Raw genomic sequence first — 14,633 nt, 5'->3', positions numbered from 1 at the left:
CGGGAGCCCGAAGTGGGACTCCATCCTGGGTCTCCAGGATCACACCCTGGGAAGAAGGCACTGCTAAACGGCTGTGTCACCCAGGCTGCCCGCTTTCAATTCTTCTTAAAACACACAATTTGACTTCTTTCTAGCAAAGTTTTATGTGAGTTGGTGTACCTATCAATTAAAAGCTGTAGGGTATGGATCCCAGGCTGCCCGTAAGGTGCATGTTCAGAGCCCTTCCAACTCCTCCAAGTGCAGCCTGGAAACCACCGAGCTGGTCTGAGGCCACATCCACAGCTGTGGGAACCAAGTGCCAGAGACAGTCACGATTTACTGGATCAGAAACCCAGTTCTCCTCTGAAGCATCTGAGTCAGGGAATTGGTTTCTCTCAGGGCAGGGTGAAAAAACCTTACACGATCAGGATTTCTCTCATCCCGAGAAAAATGCTTAGCATTTTTTTGTCGGTTTCTTTTTTCTCATGTTGCTTGGCTGTTTCTCTTGTCACATTTTCCTACTTCCTTTGGGAATTAGTTTTGGAAAGAAATTGCTCACATAATGAAAATGATCTAGATACTCAGGTTAACAAAATTTTCTAGCCAGTGTGGATATGTGTGATTCACAGTTGCTTTAAGCCGACAGAAGTTTGTTTGCACAAATTAATAACAACTTTTAATAAACGGACTTTACTGTTCATTGCTAAAAATATGTCCCTGTCAGAGGGGCAAGACAGCCGAAGAGTAGGGTCCCCAAGTCACCTGTCCCCACCAAATGACCTAGCTAACTTTCAAATCATCCTGAAAACCTATGAATTCGGCCTGAGATTTAAAGAGAGAACAGCTGGAATGCTACAGTGAGAAGAGTTCGCATTTCTATCAAGGTGGTTCCCACCTGGGCCTCACTTGGACCTGGTGACTGTGGTTCCCACCTGGGCCTCAGCCAGACCTGGTGACTCTAGTCCCCAACTGGGCCTCACCTGAGCCTAGTGACTCTGGTCCCCATCCGGGCCTCATGTGGACCTGGCAACTGTAGTCCCCACCTTGGCTTCACCTGGACCTGGTGACTGTGGTCTCCACCTTCACCTCACCTGGACCTGGTGACTCTGGTCCCCACCCAGGCCTCACCTGGACATGGTAGCTGTGGACTTCATCTGGACCTGGTGACTGTGGTTCCCACCTGTGCCTCACTGTACTTGGTGACTGGGCTCGTCAGCTACCAATGACTAGGATCCAGGATGGACCCTTAGTTGCTACTGACACCAGGACCATCCCCAGGGTCTCACTTGTTCCTGGTGACTATGGTCCTTGTCTGGGCTGACCTGACTCATCCTTGGCTCTGATCGTATGGTCTCCCCTATCGTGAGTGTGTATTGTCTATGCTCCCTTCTGGGCCTCACCTGATGGTACTGGGCCACAATATTGGCCCTTTGCAAGGCCAGTAGGTTCTCTGAGTCCTCCTGCACGGTGCTGCAATCCAAACACATCCCAGAATGACGGCGCATGAAAACCTTCCGAGGACCCGTGCGTCCGGGTGCTCCCCGTGGGCAGGTCCCCCTCTGTCTGACCAGAGCCAGAGACAACCCCATAGCCCTGAGGGGCACAGACTGGGCCAGAACATCACACACAGGCCCTCACTGCCTGTCTGTCGCTCGCCCAGCTACAATCCACCTTCCCAGCCACTGTCCCAGGATACGCCGTCACGCTGGGATCACAGAGTGTTCCCACCCGGGTATCAGGAGCACATGGGTGGGGGACCCAAGAGGCTCCGGGGAACTGCCGATCTGATGCTCGGGATGATGTCTCCCAGCCCGGGGGAGATCGAAGGTTTCTCTTAGATTCCACAAGCACAACGACCAAGGGGAGAAAGCAACGGACTGGACTTCATCAAAATTAAAACCTGATGTCAACCAGAGTGCGACCAAACTCCCCACCCTGAGGGCAAGGATGCGTGAATATCCTGAGGGGGGTCTGGGGGGAGCATGAGGGACTCCGGGTTCCAGTGCGTGAAGAGCAAGCCTGCTCACCGGTCAGGGGGACCCAGCAGGCCCTGACAGTCCGTCTCTGTCCACAGGGTGGGGCAGGCGGGTGTCATCCCTGTCAGGGTCCATGCATCTAGGATGGGCTAGAAAGGTCCTGTATTGGGTCTCCCTGCACAGCATAGGGCTTACAGGGGAGCGGGGGTCCTGGGGGAGCTGCCGAACTGCAACTGCAGCCTCCTTCCCTGGACAGGGCCTTACGGGCCGCCCTCACCCTGTGGGGCTGTGGAAGGGCTGCAGGAGCTGCTCAGGGTCATCGGATTGGGGTCGGGTTGTTTTGGACCCCAGCCCTGGAGGCCAGCGCCCCCACCTGGAACCACAGGCCCCAGAGTGGCCCCCGGGGAGCAGGCATCAGCCTCCACTCACTTGTGACCTGTCGCTGTGTGAGCGCCTCCTCTTTATGCACCGGGGTACTGGGGAGAGTGGGAGAGTTGGGGTACTGAAGAGAGTGGGAGGACTGAGCTACTGGGGAGAGCGGGAGAGTCGGGTCGCTGTGAGCCAGATCCGGAGCCCGAGTGCTTCCGAAGGTCTGCAGATGCACAGTGAGCGCCAGGCAGCAGTGGAACCCGGGGGTGGCACAGTTCTGCCCACAGTGGGGTCCCGCATCATGACTGTGGGCAGGCAGGGTCCAATCAGCACTTGGCCCTTTACCCTGAAGGCTGAGGGTCATGGGGGAGGGTTCTGTCCCCATGCCAGGGGGGAAGGGGATGCAGGCAGCCTCACACATCCTCAGTGCCCATCCTCGGGCCCTGCAGGCCTTCTGCCCTTCTAGGCAGACAGGGGGTCACAGAAGACGTCCCCCCAACCCCAGAGTTCACAGCATGGGGTTGCACTTAACATTTGAGGGGCTCCTGAGTGGTTCAGTCGGTTCCACGTTGACTCTTTAGTTTGCTTCAGGTCAGGATCTCGAGGTTGTGGTGTAGAGCCTTACGTGGGGCTTGGGCTCCGGTGGGTGAGGAGTCCGCTCCAGCTTCCCCCTCTCCCTCTGTTCTCTCCACTGCAGCCTGTCTCAAGTAAATCTTCTAAAAATTAACATGAAGACATGCGAGCATCTTTATCTCCTCTGCCGAGGTGACTTCGTGTGTGTGTAACGACCGTGTAAATTCCTTTCATGGACCCACCGGGAGTCCTACCAGAAACCCCTTTTCCCTGATATTTATTGAAGTACAGTCAACACACAATGTGACAGTAGTTTTAGGGCTACAACTAGTGACTTGACAATTCTGTGCCTTACTCAGCTCCCCCCACGAGAAGTGGCGTCACCGTCTGTCCCCGTACAAAGTTGTCACAACAGTACTGACTCTATTCCCTAGGCTGTACTTTCTAAATTTCTGTAACTTATTTATTTGAGAACTATACGCTTATAGCTCTTACTATTGTTCATCTATGTTGCCCATGTACTACCCACGGCCCCTCTGTCCATTGGTCAGCAGGATCCATCACATTAACCAGAGAAAGGACATGGGGCAGCCCGGATGTTTCAGCAGGTTAGCGCCTGCCTTCGGCCCAGGGCGGGATCCTGGAGTCCCGGGATCGAGTCCCATGTCAGTTTCCCTACATGGAGCCATCTTCTCCCTCTGCCTGTGTCTCTGCCTCTCTCTCTCTCTGTCAAGGATATGTAAATAAAATCTTTTTTATAAAGAAAAGAAGAGAAAGGACAAAAAGCATAGGATCCTCTCAAGAGTTGCAGAAAAATCATTTGACAAAATACAACATCAAAAGCATAGTGGGTTTTGAGGAAATGTCTATCAACAGAATAAAGGCCGCTAGGAAGGCCCGCAGCTGAAGTCATCCTCAAGGGTGAAAACCTGAAATCATCTCCCCTGAGCAGGAACAAGCCAAGGAGGTCCCCTCTCAGCGCTGGAAGTCCTAATGTAGTCAACAGACAGGAAACAGGAAAGGTTCCACACCTGGAAGGGGGACGTCACACTGTCCCTATTTGCTGAAGATGCAGTACTAGAAACTGGAAACCCGAGAGCCTCCACCAAAACCTGTTAAAACTAAGGAGTGAGTTCAGTAAGGTCACGGGACACAAACTGACCCTACAGAGCTCAGTAGCCTTGCTGCGTCCCGACAATGAGCACTCAGGAAGGAAATGAAGGACATGACTCCCTTCTCAGGAGCATCACAGAGAATAAATAATGAGACTGAACCAAAGGAGCACAAGACTTGTGGCCCTGGCAGGCCGTCCTGGGCTCGTGGGGTGGGAGCCTCATCTTGTGAAAATGTCTGCAGTTCCTGAAGCCAGCCTCAGTTTCAATGTCATTCCTATCAAAACCATGGTGGCAGATCCTAGAAATAGGAAAAAAAAACCAAAACATCCATCTGCCCCCACAAATGACCCCGGACAGCAAATCAGTATAGGAGAAGCAGGACAGAGCGGGACGCAGCACTTTCCTCTTTCAAACAATGTCACAGAGACACAGGAGAAAGCAGTGTGGTTCTCAGGCCCCCGGCTGGCTCCGTTGGTTAAGTATCCAACTCCTGCCCTCACTTCCGATCCTGATCTCAAGGTCGTGAGTTCTAGCCCTGGGCTGGGCCATGGACGAGGCATGGCGCTGACTTAAACAAACCAGACCCACAGGGGGTGGTCCCGGCATAAGCTGAAGGAGCAGAACAGAGAGTCCAGAAGGAAATGGGCTCTGATACAACTGATTTTTTTAACTTAATTTAATTTAAACCCAATTAATTAACGTATAGTGTATTATACTTTCAGAGAAAGAATTCAGGGATTCACCAGTTGGAGAAAACAGCAGTGCTCATGATGTCAGGTGCCCTCCTTCATGCCGGTCCCCTGTTATCCCCCCTCTCCCCTCCCGCGACCCTCAGTTTGTTTCCTATGATTAAGAGTGTGTATTTCCTGCATCTGTTTTCATCCTATTTGTTTATGCTTCCCTTCACAGATGTTCATGTGCTTTGCTTCTTTAATTCCTCCTATGAATGGCACCACATGGTGATTCTCTTTCCCGACTGAATTATTTCACTTAACACAATCCCTCTAGTTCTGTCCACGTCATTGCAAATGGCAAGATTTCCTTCTCTTTGATAGCTGACTACCATTCCTATCATCTATCTATCATCCATGACCATCATCTATCTCCCATCCTCTTTATCCATCATCTGCCCGAGGCTACCGAGGCTCCTCCCACAGTGTGGCTACTGTCGACCCGGCTGCTGTGGACATCGGGGTGCAGGTGCCCAAGTCTCACTGCATCTGTATCTTCGGAGTGAGCTCCAGGCCATGCACCTGCCGGTCGCAGGGTGGCTCTATTTGTAACTTCCTGTGGAGCCTCCAAACTGTTTCCAGAGCGGCTGCCCCAGTGGAAGAGGGTTGAGTGAGTTTTGTAGGACGTGGTAAAAGTCTGGTCCACATTTCATTTTGCGTCCTGTGGGCTCCATTCATTGTCCTTAAGTGTTTCTGGGAAGCCGGTGTTGGGCTCCGTTTCAGTGAGATGATTCCGAAGCTCACAGGCCTCAGCTGGAGCCTGGAAGGAGGCAGGTGCGGCCCTGGCGGGGGCAAGCTGCCTCCTGCCCGGCCTCTTGCAGTGCCTGAGCCTCCCGCAGGGGGCGCCCGAGCTGGAGCCCCGCCCAGGGGGCACACATGTGCAGTAGGCCATTTCCGCCTGCACTAACAGGAGCCTGCCTGTGCTCGGGAGGCCTGAGGAGGACGCCACAGGACACGCGGGGAGTCTTCGGGGGACATTGGGCCGCGTTCAAGCTGACAGGAGCCCCCCGTCTCCTCAGGACCCGCGGTGAGGCTTCAGGAAGATGTGGGCCCGCGTCCACTCTGGCAGGAGCTCCCGGGCCCCTCAGGACATAGGTTGAGGCTTCTGGAACCTGGGGGCCGCATCCACGGTGACAGGAGCCCCGGCCTCCTCAGCACCCGCTGGCTATGACTCAGGAACACGTGGGCCCATGTCCGCACTCACAGGAGCGCGGCTTCCTCAGGACCCCCTGGAGGACGCTAGAGGTGCCGTTGGGGGCCACGTCCACATCAGAAGGGATCCTCAGAACCACAGGGTAAGTGAATGGGTAGAATGAATGGTAGGGTCAGGGGAGAGGCAGCAGTTGGTGGTTAGGGTTAGGTGAGATGTTAGGGGTTAGTGATTATGCTTATGGTTATGGATTAGAGGTTAGGGGGAGGGAAAAGGGTAAGGGTCAGTGGTTAGGAGTTAGGATGGGGGTTAGGGATTAGGGAAAGGCGTTAGGGTTAGGGTTAGGCACAGGATTTAGAGTTAGGGTTAAGGTTTAGGCTTTAGGGATTAGGGCAGGAGGTTAAGAGTTGGTGTTAGGGTTATGGTTAGAGTTAGGGTTGGGCTTAGGTTTGCAGTTAGGGTTAGGGGTTAGGCTCTGCTTTGGGGTTAGGGGTTAGGGTTAGGCGTTAGGGTTAAAGTTAGGGCTAGGTTTGGGGTTAAGGCGAGGGTTAGGGTTAGGATAGAGGTTAGGGCTAGGGTTAGGGTTACTGTTTGGGTAGGTGTTAGGGTCAGGTCAGGGTCAGGGTACAGTTTTGGAAAAGGGTAAGAGATAGGGTTAGGGAGTGGGTTAGGAGTTAGTTTTAGGGTAGGGTTAGGGTACAGTTTGGGGTATGAGATAGGGTTAATATTACAGGGTTAGCGTTAGGGTACAGGTTAAGGTTAGGAATAGGATTTGAGTCCATTAAGTTAAGGTTAGAGTTAGAGGTTAGGGTTAGGGTTAGATTTAAGGTAGGTAGGGGTCAGGGTTAAGGGTTTAGAATAGGTTTAGGAGTTAGGGTGAGGGTTGGCAGGAAGGTTCAGTGAATGTGTTTCGGTCTTGGGGTTTGTGTTTGGTTTTCGATTAGTGATAGGTCTTGTTTCAGGGTTAGGTTAACATTAGGCTTAAGTGTAGGGTTAGGGTTATGTCTGTGTATGGTTAGATTTGGGTCTTGGCATGTGCCTGCACTGGGACTCTAGTATATTCGGCGGTATACTTTTATGCACTCTATTTAGGTTTTGGGTTCAAAGATTGCCTGAGTCCACCAAGTCAGTGACCTCCCCAGAGAATCAATTCCAGGCTTCTGCTGGGGTCAGAATAGACATGGCAGGCTTCTCCTGAGCTGAGCTAAGGAGGGGATTTGTGGCTCTAAATACTATTTATTTGGATTTTCAGTTGCACAAGATAACTCTTGTGCGTGCATGTTTCATCAATACTACCAATTATTATTTTAAAGTTTTACTTGAATTCCTGTTTGTAAACACAGTATGATATAGTTTCAGGTTTACCACATAGTGATTCAACCCTTGGATACAACGGCTGGTACTGGTCACAGGTGCCCTCCACTATTCCCATCCCCTGATTGCCCATCCCCCCCACCTTCCTCTGGTATTTATTAGTTTATTCTCTGTGGTTAAGAGTGTGTTTCCTGGTTTGCTTCTCTCATCCCCCCCTCCGCCCCTTTGCCAGTTTGTTTGGTTTCTTAAAATTCACATGTGAATGCAATTGTATGGTATTTGGTATCTGTCTTTCTCTGACTGAGTTCATTTAGCATAAGTCCTTTCCACTTCTCCCACGTCATTGTAAATGGCTTCATTTCATCCCTTCTGATGACCGAGTGATGTCGCAGTGTGTATATTTACCACATCGTCTCTGCCCATTTGTCTGCCGATGGACATCTGGGCTGTATGCACAGTTTGGCTGTTGTTGATAACGCTGCTACAAACAGTGGGCTGCGTGTCCCTCTTCGAATCTACTAAACTACTTTTGTATCCTCGGGGTAAATACCTAGCTGTGCAGTTTTGGAATTGCAGGGTAGCTCTACTTTGAACTTCTCGAGGACCCTCCACACTGTTTTCCACAGTGACTGCACCTGTTCGCATGCCCACCAGGAGTGTAAGGGGGCTCCCCCTTCTCCATAGCCTCACCAACACCTATTATTTCTTGTGTTGTTAATTTTAGCCATTCTGACGGCTGTCAGGTGACATCTCATTGTGGTTTTGGTTTGCATTTCCTTGATGATGGGTGACGCTGAGTGTCTTTCCGTGTGTCTGGCGGCCATCTGGATGTCTTGCCAGAGACAAAGTCCATTCATGTCTTCTGCCCATCTGCAGTTGGATACTTTGTGTTTTGGATGCTGAGATTTATATTTGCTTTATGTGTTTTGGATACTAACTCTTTATTGGATGTGTTGTTTACAAATATCTCCTCTCGTTTTGTATGTTGCCTTTGAGCTTTGGTTGTTTCCTTCACTTTGGGGAAGCTTTTCAATTTGATGAAGCCCCAAGAGTATTTTTGCTTTTGTTTCCCTCGCCTCAGAGGCATTTCTAGAAAGAAGATCCAATGGCCAATGTCAAAGACGGTGCTGCCTATCTTTTCTTCTTTTTATGGTTTCAGGTCTCACATTTAGGTCTTTCGTCCATTTTGAATTTATATGGTATAAGAGAGGGGTCCAGGTTCATTCTTCTGCATGTGGCTGCCTGGTTTTCCCAACACCATTTGTTCTTATCCTGGGGTCAGGGTTAGGGTTTGTTGAAGAGACTGCTTTGTGCCATTGGATATTCCTTCCTGCCTTGTTGTCGATTAATGGATCATAGAGTTACAGGTTTCTATCTTGTTTTGGCTTTCCCTTTTGTTCTATTGATCTAAGCGTCTCCTGTTGGGAGGTTCTTGATTGCTGATTCAATTTGTTTGCTGGTTATCTGTCTGTTCAAATTTCTTATTTCTTCCTTTTTTATTTTTGCTATGCTATATATTTCTAGGAATTGATCTATTTCTTCCAGGTTCGAGGTTGCTGGCATATAATTTTTCATAATGTTCTCTTATAAACCTTTGTATTTCTCTAGTGTTGTTATTTCTCTTTTCTCATTTGTGATTTTATTTGGGTCCTTTTTCGTCTTTTTATCTTTTTTCTTTTTTAAAGATTTTATTTATGAATTCATGAGAGACACAGAGAGGCAGAGGTATCGGCAGAGGGAAAATGAGGCTCCATGCAGGGAGCCAGATGTGGGACTTGATCCCCCAGGACCCCGGATCATGATCTGAGCCAAAGCAGATGATCAACCACTGAGGCACCCAGGTGCCTTGCTGATTCAATTCCATTGCTAGTTATGGGTCTGTTCACATTTTCTGTTTCTTCCTATTTCAGTGTTGCTCGTTTGCACATTTCTAGGGATTTGTCCATTTCTTCCAGGTCTCCCAGTTTGTTAGCGTATAGTCTTTAATAGTTTTCCCTTATAATTGTCTTGTTTTTCTGGTGTTGATTGTGATCTCTCTTCTCTCATTTGTGATTTTATTTATTTAAGTCTTGTCTCTTTTCTCGTGGATAAGGCTGGCTAGGGATTGATCCATTTTATTAATTATTTTGAAGAACCAGCTCTTAGTTTCGTTATTCCATTCGACTGTTTTGTGGTTTCTGTATTGTTTATGTCTGCTCTCATCTTTATTTTTTCCCTTCTTCTGTAGGCTTTAGGCTTTGTTTGCTATTCCTTTGCCAGCTCCTTTAGGTGTAGGGTTAGGTTGTGTATTGGAGACTTCTTGTTCCTTGAGGTAGGCCTGTATTGCTATGTACTTCCCTCTTAGGTCTGCCTTTGCTACATTCCAGAGGTTTGGAGAAACATGTTTTCATTTTCATTTGTTTTAAATTTTCTCTTTAATTTCCTGGTTGCTCCATTCATTCTCTCGTAGGATGTTCAAAATGTCCACGTTTTTTTGGTCTGTCCAAATTTTTTCTTACTGTCGACTTCGAGTTTCATAGCGTCGTGGTCTGAAAATGTACAGGGAGTGACATCAACCTTCTTGTACCTGTTGTACCTGTTGAGGGCTGATTTGTGGCCCATGATATGATCTGTTCTGGAGAATGTCCCATGTGCACTTGAAAGGAATGTGTATTTTGCTTTAGGATGAAATGTTTTGACTATATCTGTTGAGTCACTGTGGTCCAGTGTGTCAAGGCTATTGTTCCCTGTTGATTTTCTGCATAGTCGATCGGTCCATTGCCATAAGTGGTGTTAAAATCCCCTGTCATTGTATTATTATCAGTGAGTTCCTGTACGTTTGTTGTTAATTGGTTTCTATATTTAGGTACTCCCTGTTGGCAGCATAAATATTTAGTTGTCTGATCTTGATAGAGAGTCTTTTTAATTATGAAATAATACCCTTCTTCATCTCTTCTTACAGTATTTGTCCTTTCTTTTTGGAAATTTAAATATTTTATTTATTTATTCATGAGAGATACACAGAGAAGCAGAGACAGAAACATAGGCAGAGGGAGAGGCAGGCTCCCCAAAGGAAGGCCAATGTGGGACTTGATCCTGGGATCCCAGGATCACACCCTGAGCCAAAGGCAGTTGCTCAACCACTGAGCCACCAAATGTACCCCAGGGTTTGATTTGAAATCTAGTTTGTCTGATATAAGTATGAGTCCTCCAGCTTTCTTTTGATGTCCATTAGCGTGATAGATGATTTTCCTTCCCCTGACTTTCAATCTGCTGGTGTCTATAGGTCTAAGGTGAGCATTATGTAGGCAGCATACAGATGGATCTTGTTTTTTTAATAACGATTTTATTTATGAGAGAGTGAGAGTGAGAGAGAGAGTGAGAGAGAGAGAGAGAGGGGCAGAAAATGATGGAGAGAGAAAAACAGGCTCCCCACCAGGGGCCCAATATGGGACTGGATCCCAGACTCCAGGATCACACCCTGAGTTAAAGTCAGAGGCTCAACCCCTGAGCCACCCAGGCATCCCGGATCATGATTTTTAAGCCACTCTGATACCCTATATCTTTTGATTGGAGCATTTAGCCTATCAGCATTCAGAGTGATTATTGAAAGATATGAACTAAGTGCCTTTGTGTTACCAGTAGAGTTGGTGTTTCTGGTGATGTTCTCTGGTCCTTTCTAGCCTTTGTTGCTTTTGGTCTCTTTTTTTCCCCCACTAGAAGAGTCCCTCTTAAAATTTCTTACTGGACTGGTTTAATGGTCATGAACACCTTTATATTTTGCCTGTCCGTGAAACTCTTTATCTCTCCTTCTATCCTGAATGACACCCTTGCTGAAGAAAGAATTCATACAAATTGGACTCCAATAAAAAGAAATTTAAACACATAAAATAGGAGATCCCAGGGTGGCACTGCATTTTGGCGCCTACCTTTGGCCCAGGGCACGATCCTGGAGACCCGGGATCGAATCCCACGTCAGGCTCCCCGTGCATGGAGCCTGCTTCTCCCTCTGCCTGTGTCTCTGCCTCTCTCTCTCTCTCTCTCTCTCTCTCTCTGTGTGTGTGTGTGTGTGTGTGACTATCAAATAAATAATAAATAAATAAAATAAAATTTTGCTATTATGATTGAGGAAAATGGCATGTAGAAGGAAAACCAGAAGCTGAAAGAGAGGAGGACAGATTATACCATCCTTAGCCTTCACAGGGACCTGGTGTCCTTTCCTAAGAGGACCCCCCCACTCTGTAGGATGCTTCCTGCCCCTCTGTTCTCCTTCTTGGAACCCAACAGGCATATCTCCGTGCCTCCAGCACCTCTGCATCCTGGCTCATAGCGTCTTCCATGTATCCTATTGAGGAGCACAGCGTCGTGTATTTAACCATCCAGCTGCTGTTTGACAACATTGGGGGTATTCCGACTTTTGTTGGTTTTGGGGTGTGTGTGTCTATCACATGCAGCTATCATGTGCAGCTATCTGATCCTCTGACTGGGTCACCCAAATGCCGAAAGGGTTGGCACATCATCATTTCTGGTGCTGGCGCTGGGTGGCCAACTGGGCTCTCCTGGCCGACCCGGAGCTCGCTCCTGCAGTGACTTTCCACTGTAGGGTTAGCTGAGCTGGAAGGTCTGACTCCGCCACATTCCAGCAGCCCTGGGGCTGCCTGTGTGTGGGAGTCAGGGTCAGGAAGGGGCTGGGGTTCTTCGGTCCCCTGTGCTGCCTGGCCTTCAGGCCGAGCCCCATGCTCACCCAGCCCCTACTCACTAGGTTGAAGAGGGTGCCCTCCACACTCTGGTGTGAGCGATCCAGCACCACAAGGTGTGCACCCACTGTCCACCTGGTGAGGGTGACCAGGGGAGTGAGCTGCAAGTGTAGGACCCACGAAATTTAACAAAAATCCCCTACCCATGGACAAGGAGAGCAGGACTGATTCCATTTTGTGCTACACCTGCCACCTCCCCTATGACCCCCACATGACCTGCTTATTGCTTAAGGCGCTGCCCCACCCTAGAGGAGCTGCTGGGCACACCCTAATCGGAAATCCTCTCATAACAATGTAACCCTGCTTTGTACCCACCAAAACTGTGCGCCAATTCTGACCACAGTAATAGGCCAGCTCAAGTGGATACAATAGGGTAAGGTGTAATTAAATCGGCCACCTGCGTTTGGATCTACATGACTGTGCAACTTTCTGCGTATCCCATGGGCCACTGGCCCTATAAAGCTGCTATGCCTCTTAGTCTCGGGGTCCAAGTCCCTGCTCCGCTGTGTCAGGTGCACTTGGACCCAAGCCCGAGCTTGTAAATAAAACCTCGTGTGATTGCATCGGTGTCGGCTCCTCAGTGGTTTCTCGGTTTCGCAATCTTGGCACAACACAAGAGCCTGCTATCCTGACATCCCTTCCAGGACCACGTTGACCGCCCCGCAGGCCCTCTGTGCCCCAGGCACACAGGCACGGGAATGCGGGGAGGGGAGGAATTGCCCCGAACCTGGCTAGCCCCAGCCCCCTTGACAGAGGGAGCACAGACCTCCCAGGTAGTTTTTTTTCACAGACCCTGGTGACTTGAGGCTCCCTGGATGTCACTCTGTCCCAGCCCCTCCTGGCCCTCGGAGCACAGGCTGAGTCCCAGAAAAGTCTGTGGGGTCCTGACCTGGGGTCTGGCAGCCCCTGGAGGGCACGTTGGGATGTCAGCTGTGTGTGCCTGGCGGCGCACCTACAGGGGGTGGTTGGGGCCTGGGTGGTGCCCCGTCCTCCTATCTGGGGGTCTCCCCACCCCCCTGGCACAGATTTCTGGGAGACACAGAAACGGGCTGGCTGTGCATTTTTGCACCACACCACTTTATTGATTTTCCACAGAAAACGGGTCAGAGCCTTCCCCTGGGGACAGAGACCTTTCTGTCCTTTAGGGGAGGGCAAGAATCATACGGGGTGGGGGGGTGAGTGCTGCAGTCCCCCACCTGGGACCATTTGTGGACTCCGGGTGGGGGCGTGTGTCCTGAGGTTTCAGCCTGAGAGACGGTTCTAAGGACAGCAGAGATGACCTGGACCTGCAGCTCGTGGGCTCCTGTGCTTGGTCACCACAGGGCAGCTGGACCCCGGCCTCGGGCCCCCTGGGGCCGCAGCACCTGGAGGAGCCTGCCTCCTGGTGTGGGTGCGGGTGTGGCCCACCGGCCTACCCCTGCTATCCCCACCCTGGGGTGTCCCGGGATCCCCAGGGCTGCCCTAGGTCAGCGACCTGGATCTGTGGGGTACGCCCAGGGACCAGAATCCAGGCCTGCCCAGGGCCATGGGGGGCTGGATCCCATTAGCCTTTGTGTTGGGCCTGCAGGGGGGCTCAAATCACCCCAGCACCCACAGTGCCCGGGGCCAGGACAACCCAGGTCCCTCTGGGTTAGGGGCTGGTGTCCTGTGCAGGGTGTGCCGCCCTCCAGGATTGACAGTGGGAGGAGGCAGGGCACAGTGCATCCTCTGCTCCACCCACCTGCACACACACTGTGCGGGGCTCCCTGCCTCCCCTCCTCCCTGCAACCCCTGGCTACTCAATGGGACACCCGTGTTTCTGATGGGAGCAGGGTATCCATAGAACCCCAGGGAGGCTGAGCATGTCCCACAGGGGGCAGCTGCACTGGGTCCTTGCTGGGAGCCGATGGTGTGGGGGTGGATGGTGTGGGGACAGGGGTATGATGGTGGTGGAGTATGGGGATGGTGTAGGGGGGATGGCGTTGGGGTATAGTGTGCGTGGGGATTGTGTGGGGCTGTGTGGATGTGAGGGGGATGATGTAGGGGGGACGCTATGGGGGATGATGATGTAGTGGGATGGTGTGGGTGTGGGGAATGAGGGGGATGGTGTGTCGGGCCGGCGGACACAAGATATCCCCTTTCTCTAAGTTGCCCACAGAGATGTCTGCAGATAAAGGTGACCCCAGTCTGGGGTTTGCTGTGGCACCTGCCCCTGGGGCCCTGTGTGGTCAGTGCAGGGCCCTGGCTGGACCGGGGACATTATCTGGGGGTCATCATACTATGTATGTTTACAAATTGTGAATTGTCTCAAATAAAATGCATAGAATTTAGAAATATATAAAGCACCGAATGTGGGTGTCACCCTGACCCATCCGACCCCCATTGGATCGATGTGTGTCCTGCTCCAGCCACGGCAATGCTGCCTGGCACCCAGGTCCCCTTCCTGCCCTCACCCCAGCCCCCTGCTTCCCAGGGTGCCATCACTCACCCCATTTGGGGTTCAGCTGTCATGGCAACCCCTGGAGGCCCTATCCTAGTGGCCTCCTCTTCCCCGAGGCCCCGGGGGTGGGGGCACAGGGGTCATCGCCAGTACCCAACCATGTAGCCTTGTGTTGTTGGCTGCTGTTGCTCCCCCTGGCCTCAGAAGCCCCGTGTTCCCTACTGAGAAGCCCCGGGGCCCCGAACCACCTTAATTTTCTCGGCCTCCACGA

Source organism: Vulpes vulpes, chromosome 16 (assembly GCF_048418805.1).
Source record: "Vulpes vulpes isolate BD-2025 chromosome 16, VulVul3, whole genome shotgun sequence".
Taxonomy (NCBI): Eukaryota; Metazoa; Chordata; class Mammalia; order Carnivora; family Canidae; genus Vulpes; species Vulpes vulpes.
This window is presented reverse-complemented; position numbering follows the sequence as displayed.